This window comes from Monodelphis domestica, chromosome 4 (assembly GCF_027887165.1).
Source record: "Monodelphis domestica isolate mMonDom1 chromosome 4, mMonDom1.pri, whole genome shotgun sequence".
NCBI lineage: Eukaryota > Metazoa > Chordata > Mammalia > Didelphimorphia > Didelphidae > Monodelphis > Monodelphis domestica.
In genome coordinates, this window is record NC_077230.1 from 319,811,214 (window position 1) to 319,835,043 (window position 23,830).

Below are 23,830 nucleotides of genomic sequence, written 5' to 3' on the forward strand. Positions count from 1 at the left end.
GATTTTTTTCCCAATCTGTTGCTTCCTTTCTAATTTTGTTTGTACAAAACCTTTTTAATTTAATGTAATTGAAATTATTTATTTTACATTTTGTAATTTTTTCTAGCTATTGCTTGGACTTAAAATCTTTCCTTTCCCAAAGATCTGACAAGTATACTATTCTGTGTTCACCTAATTTACTTATAGTTTCCTTCTTTATATTCAAGTCATTCATCCATTCTGAGTTTATCTTGGTGTAGGGTGTGAGATGCTGATCTAAACTCAATCTCTCCCATACTCACACCTAGCAGATTGACTAACATGACAGCAAAGGAAAGTAATGAATGCTGGAGGGGATGTGGCAAAGTCAGTTCCTTAATCCACTGCTGTTGGAGTTGTGAATTGATCCAACCATTCTGGAGGGCAATTTGGAACTATGCCCAAAGGACTTTAAAAGACTTTTTGCCCTTTGATCCAGCCACAGCACTGCTGGGTTTGTACCCCAAAGAGATAATAAGGAAAAAGACTTGTACAAGAATATTCATACCTGCACTTTTTGTGGTAGCAAAAAATTGGAAAATGAGGGGATGCCCTTCGATTGGGGAATGGCTGAACAAATTGTGGTATCTGTTGGTGATGGAATATTATTGTGCTCAAAGGAATAATGAACTGGAGGAATTCCATGTGAACTGGAACAACCACTAGGAATTGATGCAGAGTGAGAGGAGCAGAACCAGGAGAACATTATATACCGAGACTGATACACTATGAATTGAATGTAATGGACTTCTCCGTTAGTGGCAATGCAGTGATCCAGAACAACTCAGAGGGATTTATGAGAAAGAACACTATCCACATTCAAAGGGAAAACTGTGGGAACAGAAACACAGAAGAAAAACAATTGTTTGATTACATGGGTCAATGGGGATATGATTGGGGATATAGACTCATCTATATCCCCATAGACGCAAACATCAACAACATGGAAATAGGTTTTGATCAAGGACACATGTAAAACCCAGTAGAATTGTGTGTTGGCTATGGGAAGGGATGGGGGAGGAGAGGGAAAGAATATTGATTCTTGTAACCAAGGAAAAATGTTCTAAATTGACTAATTAAATAAAATTTAAATAAATATATTAGGTTTGGCTGGGATCAGGGATCTCTTCAAAAATGAGGAGTGGAAAAGTACTCAATGTATACTGAAAATCATGTATATTGTCGTTCAGTCATTTCAGTCATGTTTGACTCTTTTTTAACCCCATTTGGGATTCTTTGGCAAAGATACTAGAGTGGTTTACCATTTCCTTTTCCAGCTTATTTTTGCAGATGAAGAAACTAAGGTAAATAAGGTTAAGTGACTTGCCAAAGGTCAAACATCTAGTAAGTGTTTAATGTCAGATTTGAACACAGGTCAGGGCCTTGCACTCTATACATTGCACCACCCAGGTCCCCTTAATTTAGAGACTTGGACCTGTGTTTATAGTGATTGGTACAAGGAACTAACTTCCGGCCACGTAGGTCTGCACATTTTTTGCAACCTAGCCTTAGAGCAGGGATTCTTAACATTTTTTAATATCATAGACTACTTTGGCAACCTGGTGAAAACTATGAATCCCTTATTAGAATAATGTTTTTTAAAATGTATAAAATATATAGGATTATAATGGAAATAAATTATATTAAACTATAATTATGGAAGTAAATTATATTAAACTATAATTACAAAAATAATAAAAAACAAATTTTTAGAACCTTTAGAACCTAGGTTAATCCTTGTCTTATAGAATTAGAAGACTGAGAGATTAAATGACTTTTCTAAAGACACCCAGCTAATATATGTGACAGGGAGGACTTAGACCAAGTTCTCCCTGACTTCAGGATCAGCTATCCATTATGCCACAAGGTGGTAGCTATAGGAAAACAATTTATTTCATTCACATACAAAAGACAAGTGTATTCAGACAGAAAAACTTAAATAAGCAGTAATAACTTGTAACCACCATTATACTTCCTGGGAAGTTGACAACAATAGAACATGAAGTAATTTGTGCAACTATTGAATTGACATTTTATACTGTCCAAACAATCTCTTCTAGGTTCATGTCTTTCCAAAAAACTAAGCCAAGGATTGGATTTATTTTCTCATTGGTGGTTATCTTCTCCAATCCAGAATTTTTTCTTGGTGCCAATCTGTGCTGACATAGGGACCACCCAAGGTCCCCGACTTTTCAAATTTATGAGTCTACCTACAGGCTAGGAAAGGGCTCTCAGGATCACCATTCAGTCACTTATGCTTGGGAAAGAAACAAAGCAGAAAAGTCAGTCAGGGTCCCAAGGCTCCCTAACCCCTGCTCTAGCTATCATGTTCCTGTAGGTGCCATGAAACTGAAGAGGGGAGTGTGTGCCACTCTTTCCCTAAGTGATCACAGGAAGTCTGTTGAGGCAAAGCCACTTGCCACAAGAAAGCATTAGTGGAAGAGTGAACTATAAGTTCTCTTTCTTTTTTAACTGAGAAACTCTCAGTCTTCCTTTAACTCTGTCCTCCTGCTTCTTTCAGAGGGTAATGGAAAGTATCAAGGGGCCTATAAGAGGTAAGTTATACAAAAGCACTAAGTCCTTTTGGTTCTGAACCACATATTTCCCCAGATGTGGCCATGAAACAAGCTCAGCACCCAATAAAGTATGCTCTAGATTAGATCAAGAGGGCTTGTATTTATCCCCCTTTATGAAAATGTGATATAAGATAGTGTTTGGAGGTCAGAGGGTAAAAATGGCCTTGTACTTTGCATCTTCTATTGTGATTTAGTGATGATATATGTATATACATATTTTTAAATTTTAAATTTTATTTATTAGTTTTATGGTGAAGTTAGGCTATAATATATGAGGAACATTTTTGCAAAATAATTTCGGGACAAGAATTTGTGGAATATGCCTGAATAGAATCCTTCCTGTAGAGGAAACAATATACAGAATAAGATATGACCTCATAATGATTAATATGAGTAATTTTCAAGCATAAAGAATTTATTTTAATTTGTAGTAGGCTAAGAATTTCTTTTGACAGAAATAATTACAAAGTTTACTTTTTGAAATAATATTCATGCCCAACATTCTTGATATTTCCTTGATAGTGGGAGCTGACAAAAAGTGAATCAAAACCATTCATAAATCCATCTATTCAGAAATTCTTTTGTGGTATACATCTTCTCAAAAGCATGATATTTTCCAAAGAATGGCTTTTTCTGAGGGGAAAAATAAATGAGTTAAAGAAGCATAAAGACATTTTTCAAATATAACACAATATAAAACCAGTACTATACCAGATTACATTATTAAGATATGCCAGAGATATGTAAATAAAAAATATGTTGAAAATTTTAGGCAGAAAGTATAGAAATGAATGGGAGCAAAAATCCAGTTGACTAATGGAGTAAAGAGGTTACAAAAGTTGAATGTTTTGCCCTTAATCAGGATAATTTGGTTAGAGAAAAACATAATGCTTCTAGTAATAGTCATAGATTATAGGATGAATCATAGACTATTGGATTTAGAGGGAGAAGGAACTCATTCTCTTATTATTTTTTGGTTACGTAGTGTTACTTATTTCATGTGATTTTTTTTTTTCAATTAAGAAGTGTTTATTTTTGTTCCTCTCATTTTCTCCCTCTCATTGAAAAAAAAGGAAAAAAGAAAAAAAATCCTTATAACAAATATGCATAGTCAAGCAAAAAAAAATTCCCATATAGGCTTTGTCCAAAAACACATCTCATTCTGCATCTTGAATGCATCACCTTTCTGTCAGGCAGGTAGGTAGTATCTTAAGACATCATTGGTCTTCTAGAATTATGGTAGATAGATACTTGTGTTGATCAGAGTTCTTAAGTCTTTAGTTTTTTTTTTCAATGAACATATTTCTTTTTTCTCCCTCCCACTATCATATCTCACTATCTCTCCTCTCCCCTCAATAAAAGAAAAACAGATAAGGTCCAGATTGGGAAATCCAAGGAAAAAAAATCCAGTGATTCATATTTCCAGTCCAGGTCAGCATGGAAAGACAAGGAGAGGTAACTATATAGATTAGCAGACCAATCTCATTTAAAGAATTATGTATCTCATTAAGGATGCCTGTCATGCCCTGGGCCTTAATACAGTCAATACAATATAAGTTGTAAATATATATGTCTAGAAAATACATTTTATTTATCGACACACATTATATGTATATTTATACATATTTTAAGACTTCATTATCTAAAGGAAATCCCTTTTTCATATTTTTTGCCCAAATATTTCCCTTTCCCTTTCCTTTGATCTAAACAATTAGAAAAATGTTAATTGCTTATGGCTTCGCTGAAAATGACAATCTTACCTAAATTAATCTACTAATTCTCAGCCATACCAATCAAATTACTCAAAGATTATTTTATGGAACTAGGAAAAGTTATAGCAAAATTCTTATGGAAGAACAAAAGATCTCAAGATGTCAAGGGAATCAATGAAACAAAATATAAACAAATGTGGTCCAGGAGTACCACCTCTCAAACTGGAATATAAAGCTATAATCATCAATCAATTAACAATCTGGTACTGACTAAGAAACAGAGCAGTAGATCAGTGGAATAGATTAGGTTCACAATACATAATAGCAAGTGACCATAGTTATTTAGTGTTTAATAAACCCAAAGAACAAAGCTTTAGGGACAAAAAAAGTCACTATTTCACAAAAACTCCTGGCATGGCAGATACTGAGTATAGATCAATATCTCATTTCCTATACCAAGATCAAATCAAATGGGTATGCGATTTAGACATAAATAGTGAATTAGAGGAACATAGAATCACTTCTCTGGATAAGGGAAGAATTTATAACCAAGCAAGAGTGAGGAAAGCATGATAGGATATAAAATGGATAACTTTGATTATGTTAAACCAAAAGGGTTTTGCACAAAGAAAACCAATGCAACAAAGATGAGAAGAAAAGGAGAAAGCTGGGGAAATAGTTTTATAGCAAATATCTCTGATAAAGACTTTTTTCTCAAATATATTAGGAACTCAGTCAAATATATAAGAATATAAAGCATTTCCTAATTGATAAATGGTCAAAAGATATGAATAGGTAATTTTCAGATGAAGAAATCAAGGCTACATATAATCACATAAAATGCTTTAAATCACTATATTAGAGAAATGCAAATTAAAACAATTCTGGGGTACCACCTTATACCTATCATATTGGCTAAAATGATAGAAAAGGAAAATAATAAATGCTGCAGGGGATGTGGTAAAATTGGGACACTAATACACTCTTGGAGAAGTTGTGAACTGATCTACATATTTGGGGAAACAATTGGGAAATGTGCCCAGAAGGCTTTAAAACTATGCATACCCTTTGATCTGGCAAAGAGATTTTTTCAAAGGGGAAAGGACCTGTTTGAACAAAAATATTTATAGCAGCTCTTTTTTTGCAGTGGCAAAAATTGGAAACTGAGATGTCCATCATCTGGGGGATGGCTAAACAAGTTGTGGTATATGATTATAATGGAATACTACTGTGTTCTAATAAATAATGAGGCATATGATTTAAGAAAAGCTTGGAAAAGAACCACATGAACTGATACAAAGTAAAATGAGATGTGCCAGGAGAACATTATACATAGTAAAAACAAAATTATATAATAAACTTTTATGAATGACTTAGCTATTTCTAGCAATACAGTGATCCAAGAAAATCCTCAAGGATTCATGATGAAAAATTCTATCCACTTCCAGAAAAATAGCGGATAGAGTTTGAATGCAGAATAAAACATACTTTATTCACTATTATTTGTTCAAGTTCTCTCATTAAAGGACTAATATGGAAAGTTGTTTTACAATATTATACATGTAAAATATGTATACTTACTGTCTTAGAGAGGGGGAGGGGAGGGAATATTTGACTGACTTAAAAAATGAAGGTTAAAAAAATTTTTTTCATGCAATTGAGAGGCAAAATATTATTTAAAAATAACTATCATGTTTAGGCTTTTTCTTTGATCCTGGTTTTCAGATAATCTAGTAATTTTAAAATGATCTCTCCTCAATCTATTTTCTAGGTCAGTTTTTTTCCAATAAGATTTTTTCACAATTTCTTCAGTCTTTTGACTTAGTTTTATTGCTTGTTAATGTCTCCTGGAGACATTAGCTTCCATTTTCCCAATTATAATTTTTAAGGAATTATTTGTACTTCTTTTTCCATTTGTCCAATTCTGGTTTTTATGGTGTTATTTTCTTCAACATTTTTTGTGCCTCCTTTGCCAAACTTTCAATTGTCTTTTCATAATTTTCTTTCTTTGCTTTCATTCATTTACCTAATTTTTCTTCTAATCTGATTCTATTCTTATTTGATTTTGAAAAAAAATTTTTTAAGTTTTCCAGAATTCTTGTTGGGTTTGTGCTCAATTCAATTTTTTTTCCTTTGAGACTTTTGACCTTCTTAAAACAAACCTTGAAGAAGAAAATGACCCCAAAACATCAAAAATGAAAATCTTAGAGAAAAGCAAAACTTGAGCACAAATACAACTAAAGTCCTGAAAAAAATGAAACAAGAATTTTAAAAAATCAAATAAGAGGGGCCAATGAATTGAGAGCCAGACCTATAGATGTGAGGTCCTAGGTTCAGATCTTACCTCAGACACCTTCTAGCTGTGTGACCCTGAGCAAATCATTTAAACTCCGTTGCCTAGCTGTTACTGCTCTTCTGCCTTAGAACCAATACACAGTGTTGATTCTAAGATGGAAGGTAAGGATTTAAAAAAAAATCAAATTGGAGAACTAGAGGAAAACATGTGAAAAGACATTAAAATTATGGAAGAAATATTGGGAAAGAGAATTAACAGCTTAGAAGGAGAGATACAAAATTTGACTAAGGAAAAACCTCCCTGAAAATTAGAACTTACTAAATATAGGAGAATGACTCTATGAGGCATTAAGAAATATTAAAGTGAAGTAAAAATACTGAAAATAATAGAAAAAAGGTAATCTTATAGCAAAACAACTGACTTGGAGAACAGATTAAGGAGAGATACTTCATGAATCTTTTAATTACCTCTAAGTAAAAAAAGAGGCTTGACATTTCAAGAAACCATAAAATACTGTCCAGACTTTATAGAAACAGAAGGAATAATAGAAAGAATCCACTAGTCAGGAAACTCCCAAAATGAAGACTCAATGGAACAGTATAGCTAAAATCCAGAACTGAGTTTAAAGAACAATACAGCATCTAGAAACAAAGAATTCAAGTATCAAGGAATCAGTCAGGATCACATGATTTATTAACCACTACTAAAATGGAATAAAGAGTTTCATATCTGATATTCCAAAAGGCAAATTATAGAAGCTTATAATCAAGGATAACTTACCTGAGAAAAGGGTCATAGTAGAAATCTAATTAAAGGAATGGAGAATGGTTCTGTTATGTTTTGATCTTAAAAGAAGAATAAAAAAGGGAAGAAAATAGCAATACACTGGAAAGGGGGAGGAGGAAAGTGAAAATCAGGAAAATTTTGTCATAATTTGGATGCACATAGAGAAGTCTATACAACAAACAAGAAAAATACATAATTGAAGGTGATACTTGAACTTCATTCTCAATTTCATCAGAATTGATAAAGGATGGGAAAATACACTCACACAGTTAGGTACAGAAATATATTACATTCAATAGGGAAAGAGGAAAGAAAGTGTAGAAACAAGGATGGTAGATTAAGAAGGGGATTAATCCTAAGCAAATAAACTCTTAGAGGTAAGAAATAAAGGGAAGGAAAAATATAAGAGAATGCAAGGGAGGGAAATACATTATAATCATCTGTGAATGTAATGAACTTAAAATGGAAAAGAATAGACAAATGGATTAGAAAGCATAGTTTTACAATAATGTCATTTATAAGAAAAACACTTGAGACAGATGCACAAAGGATCAAAATAAGAGGATACAAAATCTATCATGCTAAAGCTAAGACAGAGAGCAGAGGTAGAAATCATGATTTCAGACAAAACAATAGCAAAAATAGACCTAATTAAAATAAACAGAGAAAATACATTTTAAACAATGAAGGAATGTCAATACTAAACATATTTGTACCAAATGGATTTAAATGCACAAAAAAAATAAAAAAGTTACTCAGAGAAATAGACATTAAAACTACAATAGTAGCAGACTTCAATTTACTCTTAGATCTAGAGAAATCTAATTTAAAAACTTATCTAAAAAGACATAAAAGATCTGAATGGAATTTTAAAAATACATATGTTATACTCCTGGATATTATTGATTAGGTGCAGAAAGATCTCAGCTTCATATCATATTCACAAGAATTTCATCATGTATTAGGGCAAGAATCACCAATCTGACCCATGGGCCAAATCCAGACTCCCACCTTTTTTTTATGGCCTATGAGCCAAGAATAGATTTTAAAATGTTTTATTGTTCTAAAAAAATGTAAAACTTCTTCTTAGCTCATGCACTATATAAAAATATGTGATAGGCTATGTTTGATCATAGATCATAGTGTGCTCATCCCTGTATTAGGGGATAAAAACCTCACAAATAATAAATACAGAAAAGCAGAAATATTAAATTAGTCTTTTGTGGAACACAATGTAATAACAATTTTATTAATAAAAGATCTCTGATTAATCAATTAGAGACTAAATTAGTTAATCCTAAGGAATGGGTGTGTCAAATGACAAATGAGAAATAGTTAATAAGCCTTTCATAATTTTTGGTATGTGGTCAAAGGAATCCTTAAAGAAAAACCAATATCTCTAAACACTTTCATAAATAAAAAGTAATAATATATTGGACATATTACTCTATATACTTGAAAACCAATGAATTAACTCCCAATTAAACATGAAAATAAAGCCCATTTGGACAATTTAAAATGTTTCTTACAGGATCAGTTGGCAGACATCCACCCCACCAAAAACAGGTCTGAATCTGACAGACCTATTTCTGAACCTCTAAATGAGGAAATTTCCTTCCCCAAAATAGAGATGGACAACACCTTCCCCTATAGCTCAGCTAACAGACTGGTTCTCTCATGGTCTGCAAATCTTGGCTGAACTTAATCCCCAAGACCCTTCTGAAATCCACTTTCTCATGTTCCTTCTCCTACACAAAACCCAATTCCAGCCCAAAGGAAATCTCATCCTTTTAAAGAAACTCGTCTTAGTCAAACTTACCCACAGGTATCAAATTCAATTAGAGACCTGTTTCCTCTAAGAGAAGTACCTGAAATAGGATGGAACAGGGATGTTGTGACTTTAAGGCACAATATAGAGTTTACTCCCCAAGAAATAAATGAATTTACACAAAATATTCCCACATATGAACAAGATCCCTTTCTAATAATAAAAAAAAAATGACAGACATTTTTTTTTCAGTATAATCCATCTTACAAGGATGTTGAAAACTTGCTACAGGCTTTTTTAACTGAACGTGAGAAAAATAAAATAATTGCTCATGTTAATAAAACCCGGGGGCACAATGCAGCATACTGGCCATCCCAGGATCCTGAATGGGACAATAACAACTCTGAGGATTATTTACAACTATACTGTTGTAGAGGGGCCATCTTAACAGCAATGAGAGAGTGTGCAGACAGTATAGATAAGTGGACAGAATTTGAAAGAATTAAGCAAAATGAGGAAGAGACACTCTCCAGATTCAAGGACAGAATAATTGAGTTTGGGGGTAGATACCTGGATTTTGACCTATCTAAAGAAAATCGCATAAGACAAGTTAGAAGTCACTTTGTCAATAATTCTTGCAAAGTGATTAGGGATTATTTTAGAACACCATGCCCAAGATGGCTGGAGATGGACCTTGAAGAATTGCAGAAAACAGCTCTATATGTTTCAAAGGGAAACAAAGAAAAGGAGGAAGAAAATAATGATCTCATGGAGGAAGTAAGGAAAAATTGAGATGTTTAAAAGATAAGATGGCTAAAATGGAAAGTGGATATGATATTCAACCAATGGCACCTGCCCCTCTCCAGGAATCTAATTATAGATCCATTACCTTCCAATTCTGTGAGAAGGGCCACAGAATGGTAGAGTGTAGAACTTTACTCAAGGCACTCAGAAGGAATCTTCAGTTTAATAACAACTACAGAAGTGATAATTATAGAAATAACTATAATAATGATAATGGAAACCACAACTTTAGGAATGATAACTCTAGGAATAGATATTGGGGAAATGATAAACCAAATAACTCCACAACAATATAAATTAAGTGGTGCTCATCCAAAAAATACTCGGGGTGCTAATGCCCTTCAGGCGGGTACCCAAGGAACTCCCCAAATACTATGAAGGTGTTGGGGGGGGCTGGGGCACAGGAATCAGAGGATACAACCTTTGATTTTCTGGACCCTGATGTCCTACTACCCATTCCCCCCCCCATACTAATGAACCCCATGCTACCTTAAAGGTAGGTAACACCTATTATGATTGTGTTTTAGACACTGGAGCCTCCAGGTGTGTATTAAAGAATACACCTGATTTGCATTGTTATTCTATTGGCTCAGAGAATGTAATTGGAGTGTCAGGAATACCCCAAAGGGTTAAAAAACTTCCCCCCTAGAATGGTGTCTGTAGGACCCCTAGAGGTACAACATTCCTTTCTTTTGATGTCTGACTCCCCTTTAAATTTGCTGGGGAGGGACCTTCTTTGCAAACTCAGAGCCATAATAACTTGCTCCTCAGATGGTTCCTTATCATTGGAAGTATCGGAGGAATCTTTAAATTTACTCCCTGTAATTCTCTCATAGAGTCAGGAGGGGAAAGAGCATTCCACCTTTGTAATACCTATGGATATACTGGAGTCTCTTTGGGCCACATCTTCTGATGTAGGAATACTTAAATCAGCTATTCCTGTGCAGATTAAAACTAAATCTAGCCCACCTCCTTACATTCCTCAGTATCCCCTCTCAAAAGAGGCAATAGAGGATATTACCCCAGTAATAAACTCATAAATGGCACAGGGAATAATAATCCCTTGTAAATCTAAATACAACACACCCATCCTGCCTGATGGCAAGCACCTCTATAGATTCATACAGGATCTGAGGGCTGTAAAAAATCATGTTATAAAAAGACACTCCATAGTTTCCAACATAAATACTATTATTTCCTCTTCCTAGCACAGCTACATACTTTACAGTAGTGGACTTGTGCTCAGCCTTCTTTTCCATTCCCATACATGAGAACTCCAGGCATATCTTTGCTTTCATCTGGAAGGGCTCCAAGTATATATGGAGTCGTCTGTACCAGGGTTATGTGGAAAGCCCAAGTTTATTTGCAGAAATTTTGAGCCAAGGCACAGATAATATAACATTTAAAAATAGCAAATTAATCAAATACATAGGTGATCTACTCTTGGCTTCAACAGATGCAGAAGCATGTCAGGAAAATAGTAAACACCTTCTTTTGGAATTGCACAAAAGAGGGCATAAAATCTTGAAGGATAAGGTTCAGTGATATCTCCCTAAAGTAGAATAAATTAGATATCTCCCTAAAGTAGGTGCCCATTCTATTTCTCCAAAATGAATTGAAAATATTCAAAATTTAAGTGCTCCTGCCACTAAGAAACAGTTGAGAGCAATTTTAGGAGCAACAGGGTTTTGTAGACAATGGATTCCTTGCTATGGGGAAATTACTAAACCTCTTATAGCACTAACGAGGGATTCGGTCCCTGAACCCCTCAAATTAGAGCCAAAACACTTGTCAGCTCTATCAGATCTAAAACAGCGTATCCTGTCTGCCCCTGCTTTAGGCATTCCAGATTACAACAAGCCATTTACTTTGTACATGAGCAAAGAAGGGTAGCTATAGGTGTTTTAACTCAGACTTTGGGGCTTTCTCAGCGCCCAATTGCTTATTATTCTGCCCATACAGGTGGCACTGACCTTGTCTCTAGGGGAAATGTTTGAGCAGATGCCACTGCAAAGCTAGCAGCCATAGAAGGGCCTGAATTAATTTTAACATTAACAACCACTGATGACTTAAATTTATCATTTTCCTATAATGAAAAGGAAGTGGGAAAATGGAAGCAAAAATTCAAAGCAAAACAAATTAATGGAGTATGGGTGTCAACTGAAGGAAAACCCCTGCTCCCTAGAAGTTTCTATCACCAAATTTGCCAATGTATTCATAAAAATGGTCACTTTGGCACCCAGAGCATCGTGGACTCTGTTAAGAGAGTATGGATAGCCCCTAGTATAACTACTATAGCCTCTAAAGTGGCTTACAGCCTGCTCTACCTGCCAAGCATATAAACAACATGCCTTTCATGGCAAAGCCTTTGGTGGGCGTTCTCTAGCTTACACACCTTTTGAGTACCTACAGATAGATTTCATAACAATGCCAAAGGCCAGACATTATACATTTTGTCTATTCATAGTAGATCAACTGACCAGATGGCCGGAAGCATTTCCCATGACCAGAGCCACAGCAGCTTTTGTTTCTAAGGTGCTTTTAAAAGAAATTATTCCTTCCTTTGGCCTGGTAGCACGTATTGATTCAGATAGAGGAAGCCATTTTACTGATTCTGTTCTAAATCAGATATATTCTTGCTTGGGGATAACTCCCAAATTCCATGTTCCATATCATCCCCACAGCTCAGGCCAAGTTAAAAGGATGAACAGAGAACTTAAAAGTATGATTGGCAAATTATGCACTGAGACACATTTAAAATGGCCTGAAATTCTTCCTCTGGCCCTATTTTATCTTAGAAGCAGGCCTAGAGGAAACCTATACAGCTCACCATTTGAGATGCTTTTTGGACATCCGCCTATACAGGCTAAGCCTTTCTCCCTTGCATATAAATCACTATTAGGGGGAGATACTACTATTGCTTCCTATATACAGGAATTACAGCAAAAACTGTGTGAACTTCATGAATCCAGAGCTGAAGTACAAGCTGGACCACTAGACTTTTCTCTTCATGACCTGAACCCAGGAGACAAGGTGTATATTAAGAATTTCCAAGTATACTGGAGCAACTCAGCCTTCCTGGGAAGGGCCATTCCAAATATTGTTAACTTCTCCAACATCTATAAAAGATTGGAGAGAAGGACTCTTGGATTCATTGCTCACATATAAAGAGAGCAGCTTCTATTGAAATTAATTGACTATATCCTATACATGCATTGGATATGATAATCCATTTGCAAGTGGAAGCTTTTTTTTTGACACATTGAATTCCTGATTTTTTTTCCTCTTTTCTCTTTTTCCTTATTTTTATTATTGCTTTTCTTTTGATTAGAATATGTGATTTTTTCCCTTTTCTCATTTCTTGTACTTAAGGTACATACAATCGATATTAATTTTATTATACAGTAATATAAGTTTAAATATATAAGTATATACTTGCTATAATATTAATAGATACCCAAACATCTTTAGACTGTGGGAACCTGCCATTTATTGATAATTGTTATGGGACTGTGATTAATGTTTTTGTCTGATTCTAGGAAATGGGATCAAAAAAAAGCACAGACTTAACCTGAATAGTGCCAAAAGAGCACACAGGTCAAAAAAAAAGAAAGAAAGATTTGGTACTGGCTAAGAAACAGAAAGGAAGATCAGTGGAATAGACTGGGGGAAAGCGACCTCAGCAAGACAGTATACGATAAACCCAAAGATCCCAGCTTTTGGGGCACAAATCCACTATTCGATAAAAACTGCTGGGAAAATTGGAAGACAGTGTGGGAGAGACTAGGAATAGATCAACACCTCACACCCTACACCAAGATAAATTCAAAATGGGTGAGTGACTTAAACATAAAGAAGGAAACCATAAGTAAATTGGGTAAACACAGAATAGTATACATGTCAGACCTTTGGGAGGGGAAAGGCTTTAAAACCAAGCAAGACATAGAAAGAATCACAAAATGTAAAATAAATAATTTTGACTACATCAAACTAAAAAGCTTTTGTACAAACAAAACCAATGTAACTAAAATCAGAAGGGAAACAACAAATTGGGAAAAAATCTTCATAGAAACCTCTGACAAAGGTTTAATTACTCATATTTATAAAGAGCTAAATCAATTGTACAAAAAATCAAGCCATTCTCCAATTGATAAATGGGCAAGGGACATGGATAGGCAGTTCTCAGATAAAGAAATCAAAACTATTAACAAGCACATGAAGAAGTGTTCTAAATCTCTTATAATCAGAGAGATGCAAATAAAAAGAACTCTGAGGTATCACCTCACACCTAGCAGATTGGCTAACATAACAGCAAAGGAAAGTAATGAATGCTGGAGGGGATGTGGCAAAGTAGGGACATTAATTCATTGCTGGTGGAGTTGTGAACTGATCCAACCATTCTGGAGGGCAATTTGGAACTATGCCCAAAGGGCGACAAAAGAATATCTACCCTTTGATCCAGCCATAGCACTGCTGGGTCTGTACCCCAAAGAGATAATGGACAAAAAGACTTGTACAAAAATATTCATAGCTGCACTCTTTGTGGTGGCCAAAAACTGGAAAACGAGGGGATGCCCATCAATTGGGGAATGGCTGAGCAAATTGTGGTATATGTTGGTGATGGAATACTATTGTGCTAAAAGGAATAATAAAGTGGAGGAGTTCCATGGAGACTGGAACAACCTCCAGGAAGTGATGCAGAGCGAGAGGAGCAGAACCAGGAGAACATTGTACACAGAGACTAATACACTGTGGTATAATCGAACGTAATGGACTTCAACATTAGTGGCGGTGTAATGTCCCTGAACAATTTGCAGGGATCCAGGAGAAAAAAACACCATTCATAAGCAAAGGACAAACTATGGGAGTGGAAACACCGAGGAAAAGCAACTGCCTGAAGACAGCAGTTGAGGGAACATGACAGAGGATAGACTCTAAATGAACACTCTAATGCAAATATTTTCAACAAAGCAATGGGTTCAAATCAAGAAAACATGTAATGCCCAGTGGATTTATGTGTCGGCTATGGGGGGTGGGGGGAGGAAAAAAATGATCTATGTCTTTAACGACTAATGCTTGGAAATGATCAAATAAAATATATTTAAAAAAAACAAAAAAAAGAAAGAAAGAAAGAAAGAAAGAAACCAATCCAGACAGGATTGATGCACTTCTAAGCCAATACAAAGGACTTGAATCTAGTGTGAGACTCGAGGTTGCAACCCTTGACATATGTTAAGATGTAGGCCTTCCTTGTATCCACACTCTTTGTGAAAATACTTACAGACAAGTACCAAAGTTTGGCTATCATCCTGGCTCCCTCTATCCATGAGAATGAAGGAAAAATCAGACAAGGGAATGACACTTCCCTATCAAAATAAAATTCTAGTTCCTTTTCTTCTTATAGTATGGCAATTTCCTGTAATCTTGGCTGCAAATGGCTAAGTGAAATATTACTGCATTCTGTCCTACAGACTTGTGGGATAGAAATTACTTTAAATTGGACCTGTGCAAGGGCCTATTATGAATTTATTCTTCCTTACTCCACATTTTATATACATAGATTTTGGTATTTTGATTCTGATTTTGAATTTTTTTTCTTTCTACCAAAAGTTTAACTTTCTTCCATTTTTCTTTATATTTTTTTCCTTTGTTTTTCTCTTCTTTTGATAATTGAATCATACACTCCCATAACTCAACATTGCATCCTGAGCTGAACTGGATATTTTTTAATACCCACTTCAGGGGATGATTGTATTTTAATAAAAATCAAATATTTTGAATTTTTGTTCAAGAAAGATCTTCAAGGAAAGAAGCTTGCTAACTCCTAAATCCAGAGAATGAACTGTTGCAGAAAGATGCCAGAAAACCTACACTACATCAAGAAGATCCAGAATGAACTTTGGGTGTGGTAGATTGAACTGAAGTTTGATTGAACATTTATTTGAATGTATACTCTTATGCCAAAAGGGGACTTCCCCCTAATTGGTTTTTGTCAAAGCATTCAGCAAACATTGGTTTTGCTGTCTGTCTTTCTTCTATTTCCCTCTTCTAACTATTGTAAGTTCCTCTTAGAAACTGAATATTGTATACATCTGTAGTTAGAAATGCTTTAGGACTGCAAGATGATTATATTAAGTGATCAGTGGGGAGACTAGTCTCCCAATGATCACCAGGGGAAATTGTGAAGATTGGATTTAGTTATCTCTTGATTGTAACAATGAAGACACTCTCTTTAACAAAATCAGGAATGTCTACACCCATACTTAAGGATTAAGTATTCAAGATGATGGTTTTTAACAGACATGTGCAGAAACAGCTGACAGACCCCTGGGCTGTCCTAAGTCCAGCTAAGTTACCATTGGTATAAATGAGACGTAGGAAAGTGATGTAAAACCGCCCATATATTTTGCATCACTTCCTCTCTTCGGCATCTTTCCCTGGAGATGTGGCTCTGGCTAGCAAAGTGCTAAGCGTCCTGACATCTTGGCGTGGTGGCAGCTATTTGTCTGGGTTTTGGCAGTGAGTTTGCCCTTGATATAGTTCAGGTTCAGGCATCTTAGCTGAGCTCTCTTGGAGTTTAGGTTGATTCCTTCCTCCTTTACTCTCCAAACTTTATCTTCCTAGAAGCCTCTAATCTTCCTCCTGGCACAGGCCAGGCGGGAGAAATCCTATACCTTTTCCCTCTCTCTTCTCCATAATTTCTTTCTTCCATATTAATTAAAATCACCAAAATTTCCAGCTGTCTTGGGTATTTTATTTGAGATATCCCATGGCAACCAATAATTAATATAGTTTAGGTCACAACACTAAAATTATCCTTTACAACATTTAAAGTACAATTAATTCTAAAACTATATAAAATATTGGAAAAATTGAGTTTTAAAAATTTCTTCTGTGATGCAAAATGATCTCGATAGTATAGACCAGTATCTCTAAGGAACATTGATCCAGAAATGTTAAAATATCAGCAAAGAAACAACAGCAACTTATTACAAAGCTTATACATTATGACCAGACTGCATTTATACCAGGAATGCAGGGCTGTCAATATTAGGAAAACCAAAAATATAATTGGCCACATTAATAGCAAAAACAACAAAAATCCTATTGTTATGTCAATAGCTGTGGAAAGACCTTTTGACAAATTCCAACACCCATTCATATTAAAACCAAAACAAAATAAACTAGAAACTATGACAATAGTATCTACCTGAAACCAAGATCTAGATCAAATACAGGTCTTTACTAGGTCAATAGTAAAGCAAGGAAGTCCACTGTCACCATTATGGTTTCATATAGTGCTAAAAATGCTACCTATGGAATGACAAGAAAAATAAATAGAAAGAATGAATAATAGACAAAGAAGACGTAAAATGATCACTTTTTGCAGGTCTGATTAACTTAAAGAACCTTAGAGAGTTAACTAAAAAACTGTAACAATTAACAACTCCAGCAAAGTTGCAGGATATAAAATAAACCTGCATAAATCACCAACATTTCTACTTATTATCAACAAATACCAGCTGGAAGCTTTAGAAAGAAATTCCATTTAACATAACTTCAGAAAATATAAAACACTAAAGAGTCTACCTGCTAAGGCACACACGGGAACTATATGAACATAGGTACAAAACACTCTGATATCTAAATAATTGGAGAAATATTAATCACTCCGAAAAAAGTCAAGCCAGTATAATAAAAATGACAATACTACCTAAATTTATGTATTCAGTGCCATACCAATCAGACTTCCAAAGGATTACTTTATAGAACTAGGAAAAAATAACATTGTGTAAGGTACAAAATATCAAGAATCTCAAGAAAATTATTGGAAAAAAAAGATGGGAAAGATGCTTAGCAATATCAGATGTCAACTATACTACAATGCAGAAATCATCTAAACAGTTTGGTACTGAGGTTAAGAAATACATTGATCAATGGAACAAATTATATAAAGAAGTAAATTTTCATACTAGTCTCATATTTAGAAAACCCAATGACCCCTAGTATTGAGTGAGAACTCATTATTCAACATATACTGAAAATGTTAGAAAAAGTGGAAAGTAAGTAGTTATAGACCAACATCCCACCCTGTATACCAAGATAACACCAAGTGAGTACATGACTTAGACATAAAGGGTGACCCCATAAGCAAATTAGAGGAGCATGAAGAAATGACTTGTCAAATCTATGTATAGGGAAAGATATCATGACTAAATAAGGTAGAATAATGGAAGGTAAAATGGATAATTCTGATTACATGCAATTTAAAAAAAAATAAAACAAAAAACAAAAGCAATGCAGCTAAAATTACAAGAGAAACAAGTAATTTTGGGGAAATATTTTTTCCAGGATAGAGGCATGGAGGTGGCAGGGGGAAAAGGTGGGTCTTCATGAAAACAAAATAAAATTTTAGATTTGAAAAAGCATAGAGTAAAGGGGTAGGTTGTCTTACGTGAGAAGCAGCAAGAAGGCTAATGTCAGAGGAAAATAAGGTATAAGAAGATTAAAAAATAAGCTCTGAGGCCAAGTTAAGAAGGGCTTTAAAAAGCCAAACTATTTTATATTTTATGACAAAAATAATACAACTAAAGATTATTCTGTAAGGAGGTGACATGCACTTTAGGAAAGACATTAGTGAAAGATATCTTGTAGTGGGGAGAAACCCCAGAGAGGCAACCCTCTCAGTATTGCCCAAGTGTAGGCATAAGTGGTGAGGAGAACCAGGGTGGTATCTATCATGAGAATAAAGGGGTTATAATCAAGAGTTTTTATAACTGAGTATCAGAGAATATAATTTTTAGGATCCTGTGGAGTTACAACAGTTGTTTGGGACAGTCGTAGCTGCCAGATTCATGGTGATCTTTTTTGCTTGTAATGAGCACATCAATGTGAGATAACGAAATGACTTATGAAATTATATTTCTTATTGCCTTTGGTTTCACATTTCATTTGCTTGTCCCATTAGGCACAATCTCTGAGCCATATTCCAATTTAGTTGTAATTTTCTTTTTTGGCTTTGTGGCTGGTTCTTCAAATATTCTTTAAGTTCTTTCACTGCTGTATTCAGCAATCTTTCAGCAGAGATTTTATGTTTTATAATACTTATGGTTATATTAATATTTGTGAATGGTCTAAAAATGGTTATTCCTAGAAACCTCCCTTTTCTTCTTCTATCTACTGTTTTGCCATTGTTGTTACGAATTCAGCCTGTACAGAACTGAGTCATTTTATATTTTTCTTTGTTTCATGGGTTGCCATGGTCAAAGAATTCATCCCTACTTGGCAAGCCTTTCTGTACTTAGCTACACAGATTCTCAGAAAGCAAACAGTTTCTTGCCAGGACTATTATAAAAACATTTCCAACAAGGTAGAAAGTGTTTGAGAATAGCCTTCCAGAACCTAAGCTAACCTTCATGCTACAGTGAAGCATCAAAGTAGGACTTTGTGGAAGCTACAGTTTAAAACCTGTCATTTGAAATTATAAAAGAATTGGTGTGAATCTTGTAATAATTCTTAAGATACTACCTTATCCCTAATTTGACAATTGACAAAAAAAAAAAGACAAAACTCAGTGCTAGTAAATGAGCAAAAGTGAAAAAAATTCATTACTGATAGGGTTGTGAATTAGTGGATTTGGTGGGGAAACAAATGTAGTAGTCTACGTAAATGTAAAAAATAATTCTTTAACTTGACCTAATAATCTGATTATTGAGAATTTATCCTAAGAACATTATAAAAAATAGTCATTTATTTAAAGTTGCTCAGATCACATTACTTTCATTTTCAAAAGCAATTCATTTAAATATTGTATAGTGAATATCAGTTGTGAATGATTGAATAAAAATAATAAAATATTTTGTTGTAAATAAGAATAACATAATAAATACTATATGTAGTAAAAAACAATAAGCATGGTAATATAAATATATTTTTCTTGTTTAATTGTTTCATTTGTATCTGACTCTTCACAATTTCATTTGGAACTTTTTCATTAAAGATATTGGAGTGGTTCACTTCTCCAGCTCATTTTGCAGATGAGGAAACCGAGTGGAAAACAGGATTAAGTGACTTGGCCAGGATCATGCAGTAAGTGTCTGATACTGGATTTGAATTCAGGTCTTCCTGACTCCACAAATTGCATTGTATCCACCAAGCCACCTAACTGTCATAAATAAATATGTTACAACTATATAAAAATAACATATGTAAATATTGGTATATATGCAATCCAAAGTCAGTAAAGGGGATAAAAACAGAGAGAAGGTAACTATATTGAAGTTTTTGTTTCAAAATTTATTTATACTTTTTTTAAGTTAAAATAGGAGGCTTACTTTGCCCTTTAAAAAAAGATCTTATTTCCAAAGTGTAAGTAAAAACAATTAGCATTCTTTAAAATTTTTAATTTCAAATTTTCTACCTTCCTCCATCTTTTCTTCCCTCACTGAAATGGCAAGTAATTTGATACAGGTTGTACAAGTGCAATCATGCAAAACATTTCCATATTAATCATGTGGAAGAAAACAAATATAAAATTAAAAAGCATGAAAAGTAAAAAATAGCATGCTTCAATCTGCATTCAGATTTCATCAGTTCTTTCTCTAGAAGTGGATAGCATTTTTCATCATGAGTCCTTTGGATTTGTCTTAGATTCATTGTATTGCTGAGAATAGCTAAGTTATTCATAGTTGATTATTGTTACTAAGTTCAATGTTCTAGTTCAGCTCACATCACTTTTCATCAGTTCATATAAGTCTTTCCATGTTTTTCTGAAAGTGTCCTGCTCATCATTTCTTAAAACACAATAGTATTCTAACACAATCATATACCACAAATTGTTCAGTAATTCTCTAGTTGATGGGCAACCCTTAAATTTCCAATTTTTTGCCACCACAAAAATCTCTATAAATATCTTTGTACAAATAGGTCTTTTCCTCTTTCTTTTTAAAAATCTCTTTTGGATATAAACCTAGTAGTGGTTGTTGTTCTTCCTTCATTTGGAAAAGGACTAATGACTTCACAGTGTAATGTCTTAACTCATGTGTGAACTGGATTTAAGTGAGGTAGAATTGCAGAGAATCTTAGCCTCATTCTTTCTTTCACAGTCATCAGAGTCCAGTGACAAGACAAAAGTCAGGCAATTAGTGATGGTCCAGGATCCAGTAGGTGAATTTGGTATTTTTGATATCTGACCAAACTCTGAATATACCACAGTGTCTGCTACAGCCTTCCTGACATTTTAAAACCTATAAATTGATGGATATTTGTCACAAGTTTTTACAAACGTAGCAATCTTTCAACCTTGGTGTATAAACATATTTTTAAACAAAATAAAACTCATCTTGGGTTAAGAACATAATCAAGAAATCTATATATCATTCTGGTAGAAGTAAAATAGTGAGCTGAAGAGTATAAATAAAGGGGTGCTCCTTTTTCTTGGAGGCTTATAGGGATACAAATGCCCTAAGATTAACTGCCCAACTTCCATTCACATGTGGGAAGGTTGGGGGTTATAAAATATATTTCACTTCAGCTAATGGGCCTTACCTTGTGGTAGGGGCAGGCAAAAATAACCAGATTGTTAAAAAAAATTTCAAAAATCATATTTAAAAAACCCTTAAAATCATTTGAGGTATTTAGCACATTAAATTTTCCAAGGTTGTTAATACAATTATAACCAGTTCTGAAGTCCATCTATGTGATAATTTACAAAGTCAAAATAGAAAGGCTGTTTTTTCATATATGGGCTTATTCACAGCAATATTTTCAGCACAGTTATAGGGGAAAAACAACAGAATTTCAAAACTCAGTACATTCAAAATAAATTCAATCAACCTTCAGTTCAAGCAGAATAATATTGAATCCAGTAATATATGAACTTAAAATCACAAAGTTAAACCATAACAAAAAATGCAATAGAATACAGAGATTTTTATAAACCATTGGAATCTGAAATGCCTCAAAATATAGCCTTTAGTCTCTTCAAAGTTTCTTGGGGGGTTTTTGTTTGTTTGTTTGTTTTTAATTATCCATTTAAATGTCTATTGTCCGAAGGCAGAGTGGTAATGGCTATTGATCTGCTTGGAGCCCCACAGCTGGGGAGAATCTGAGGCCAGATTTTAACCCAGGACCGAATGTCTTTATGTCTGGCTATCAGGTTGCTGAGCCACCCATTTGCCTCCCCAAAGTTAAAGTTGAATCTTTGTGCTGAGTCTGCTCCCTGACAGGCAGGTAAAATCAATGAAATTACCAGAACAGTCAAAAATCCTTTTAAACAGCCCATTGCTTTTTAAGTTTCTGTTTTAAAAAATCTGTTTCCTCTCTAGTCTCTCTTTCCCCTCTCCCCTGATATGATCCCTCCTCCTGCCCCAGTCCACGTGGAGCCCACGTGGAGTCAATACCCCATTTGCTCAGAGGCTTAGCCTAAGGGAAAATTACCTGGTCTTCTTTCCCTCTCCTCTCTCCCCTCCACCCACGTGGCCAATACTGTTACCAGCTGGTCGCAATGAGTCCTGAGCGATGACTGAATCTGCTCCAAGGATCTGGGTGATGAGCAGGTGGTTGTCATGCTCCTGGGTCTGGGGTGCAGAAACAGGCAGGCAGGGCCAGAGGGCCGGGAGATCGGGAACCAGGTGATTTCAATCTTGCTTGAATCAGGTCTGGATCGGGGGCTGAACGCCTGCAGGCAAAAGCGGCTGAGCCGAGTGGGGTGGGGTGGGCGGCAAACGCAACAAGTCTGGATCGAGCAACAGCTTTGCGAGGGTAAAAAAATCACCTTGACCAGAGAGATGTGGCTCAAAAAAAAAAATTCTAGGTACTAGCTATTAAAACTGAATTTAAGATCAAAAAAGAAGTCAGAAGATTGAAAGTTTTTTTCCCCATTAGGTCGCCAACTGTAAATATGAAAATTTAAGAATATGGGGAGACTGAGGCAGGTAGAAATTAGTTACTCTCTTCAAGGAGTATTATATTTTTTAGAGCTTTATTGAAGATTAAGGATTAAAGAAAATACAGGATAAGAAACACGTGTCCAGGCCATAGAGTGGCCTAGACACAACCTCACCTACATTATGAAAAAAAGCCATGCCTGCCCCAAAATGGAAGTCCAAGAGCCAAGAGAAAGCCTCTCAAAAGCCTTTGAATCAGCTTAAATACCTTCTCGATCTCGGCCCAGGTGAGATTACAAGGCATTCTGGGGAAGTGGAGCAAAGGCTCGTGGGGATTGTAGTCCTGTATTCGAGTCTATTTTTTACAGTGGTCCTCGGGGCTCCTCCAACCCCAAGCACCAGCCTCAAACTGAATTCTAGCCCTCCTCACAGGAAGTCCCGAGAACTCCAGAGGTTGTTCTCTACCTCACTTCCTGCGTCTCACATGTGCCAAGGGTGGCTCTAGCTTGACTTAGAACTGCCCAGAGGTCTGTCCTTTTTTTGCACATGTCTGTTGAAGGACATATTCTCAAATAATTAAATCTCAAGTTTGCTGCAGCCCTTCCTAATCTTCTTACACTGAGTAGGGTGGAGAATGTAGTTTCCAAGACTTGATTCTGTTATTCCAAGTATCTCTTTTGTTATTGATCAGGAAATAGCTAAATCCTATCTTCTAAAGAATGGTCTGAATAAGGTGGAGTAGTTTTGAAATTCACACATGTGAGTACTGCAGCCATTATCTATCAATGCCTCCTTATTCTGTGTAACTCTTACATATATTTTCCCAATAATCTTCCAGAAGATCTATTTAATGTGCTGAAAGCTCTTATTCTTTCTTTTTTATATAATTGTTTAAAGGTTTTTTTAAACATAATAGTTGTTTAAAATTGTAATACTTAAAGTTCATATTCACAGTACTCTAGAATGATATAGGAATGGAATCC

The 23,830-nt window shown here is 35.0% G+C and overlaps 1 protein-coding gene across 5 annotated transcripts in view; it reads left to right on the forward strand.

Moving 5' to 3' along the window:
• CAB39L (calcium binding protein 39 like) overlaps window positions 1–23,830 on the forward strand; it is a 159,973-nt gene that overhangs the window by 15,147 nt on the left and 120,996 nt on the right. For 2 of the 5 annotated variants that reach the window (XM_007495411.3, XM_056794839.1), the window contains exon 2: window positions 3,957–4,049. The exons of 2 other annotated variants lie outside the window; for them this stretch is intronic. The gene's annotated coding sequence lies outside the window, so the exon portion shown is untranslated. Of the gene's footprint in view, window positions 1–3,956; window positions 4,050–19,965; window positions 20,050–23,830 lie in introns of those variants that run through there. One more of the 5 variants, XM_056794838.1, reaches the window with a different exon arrangement.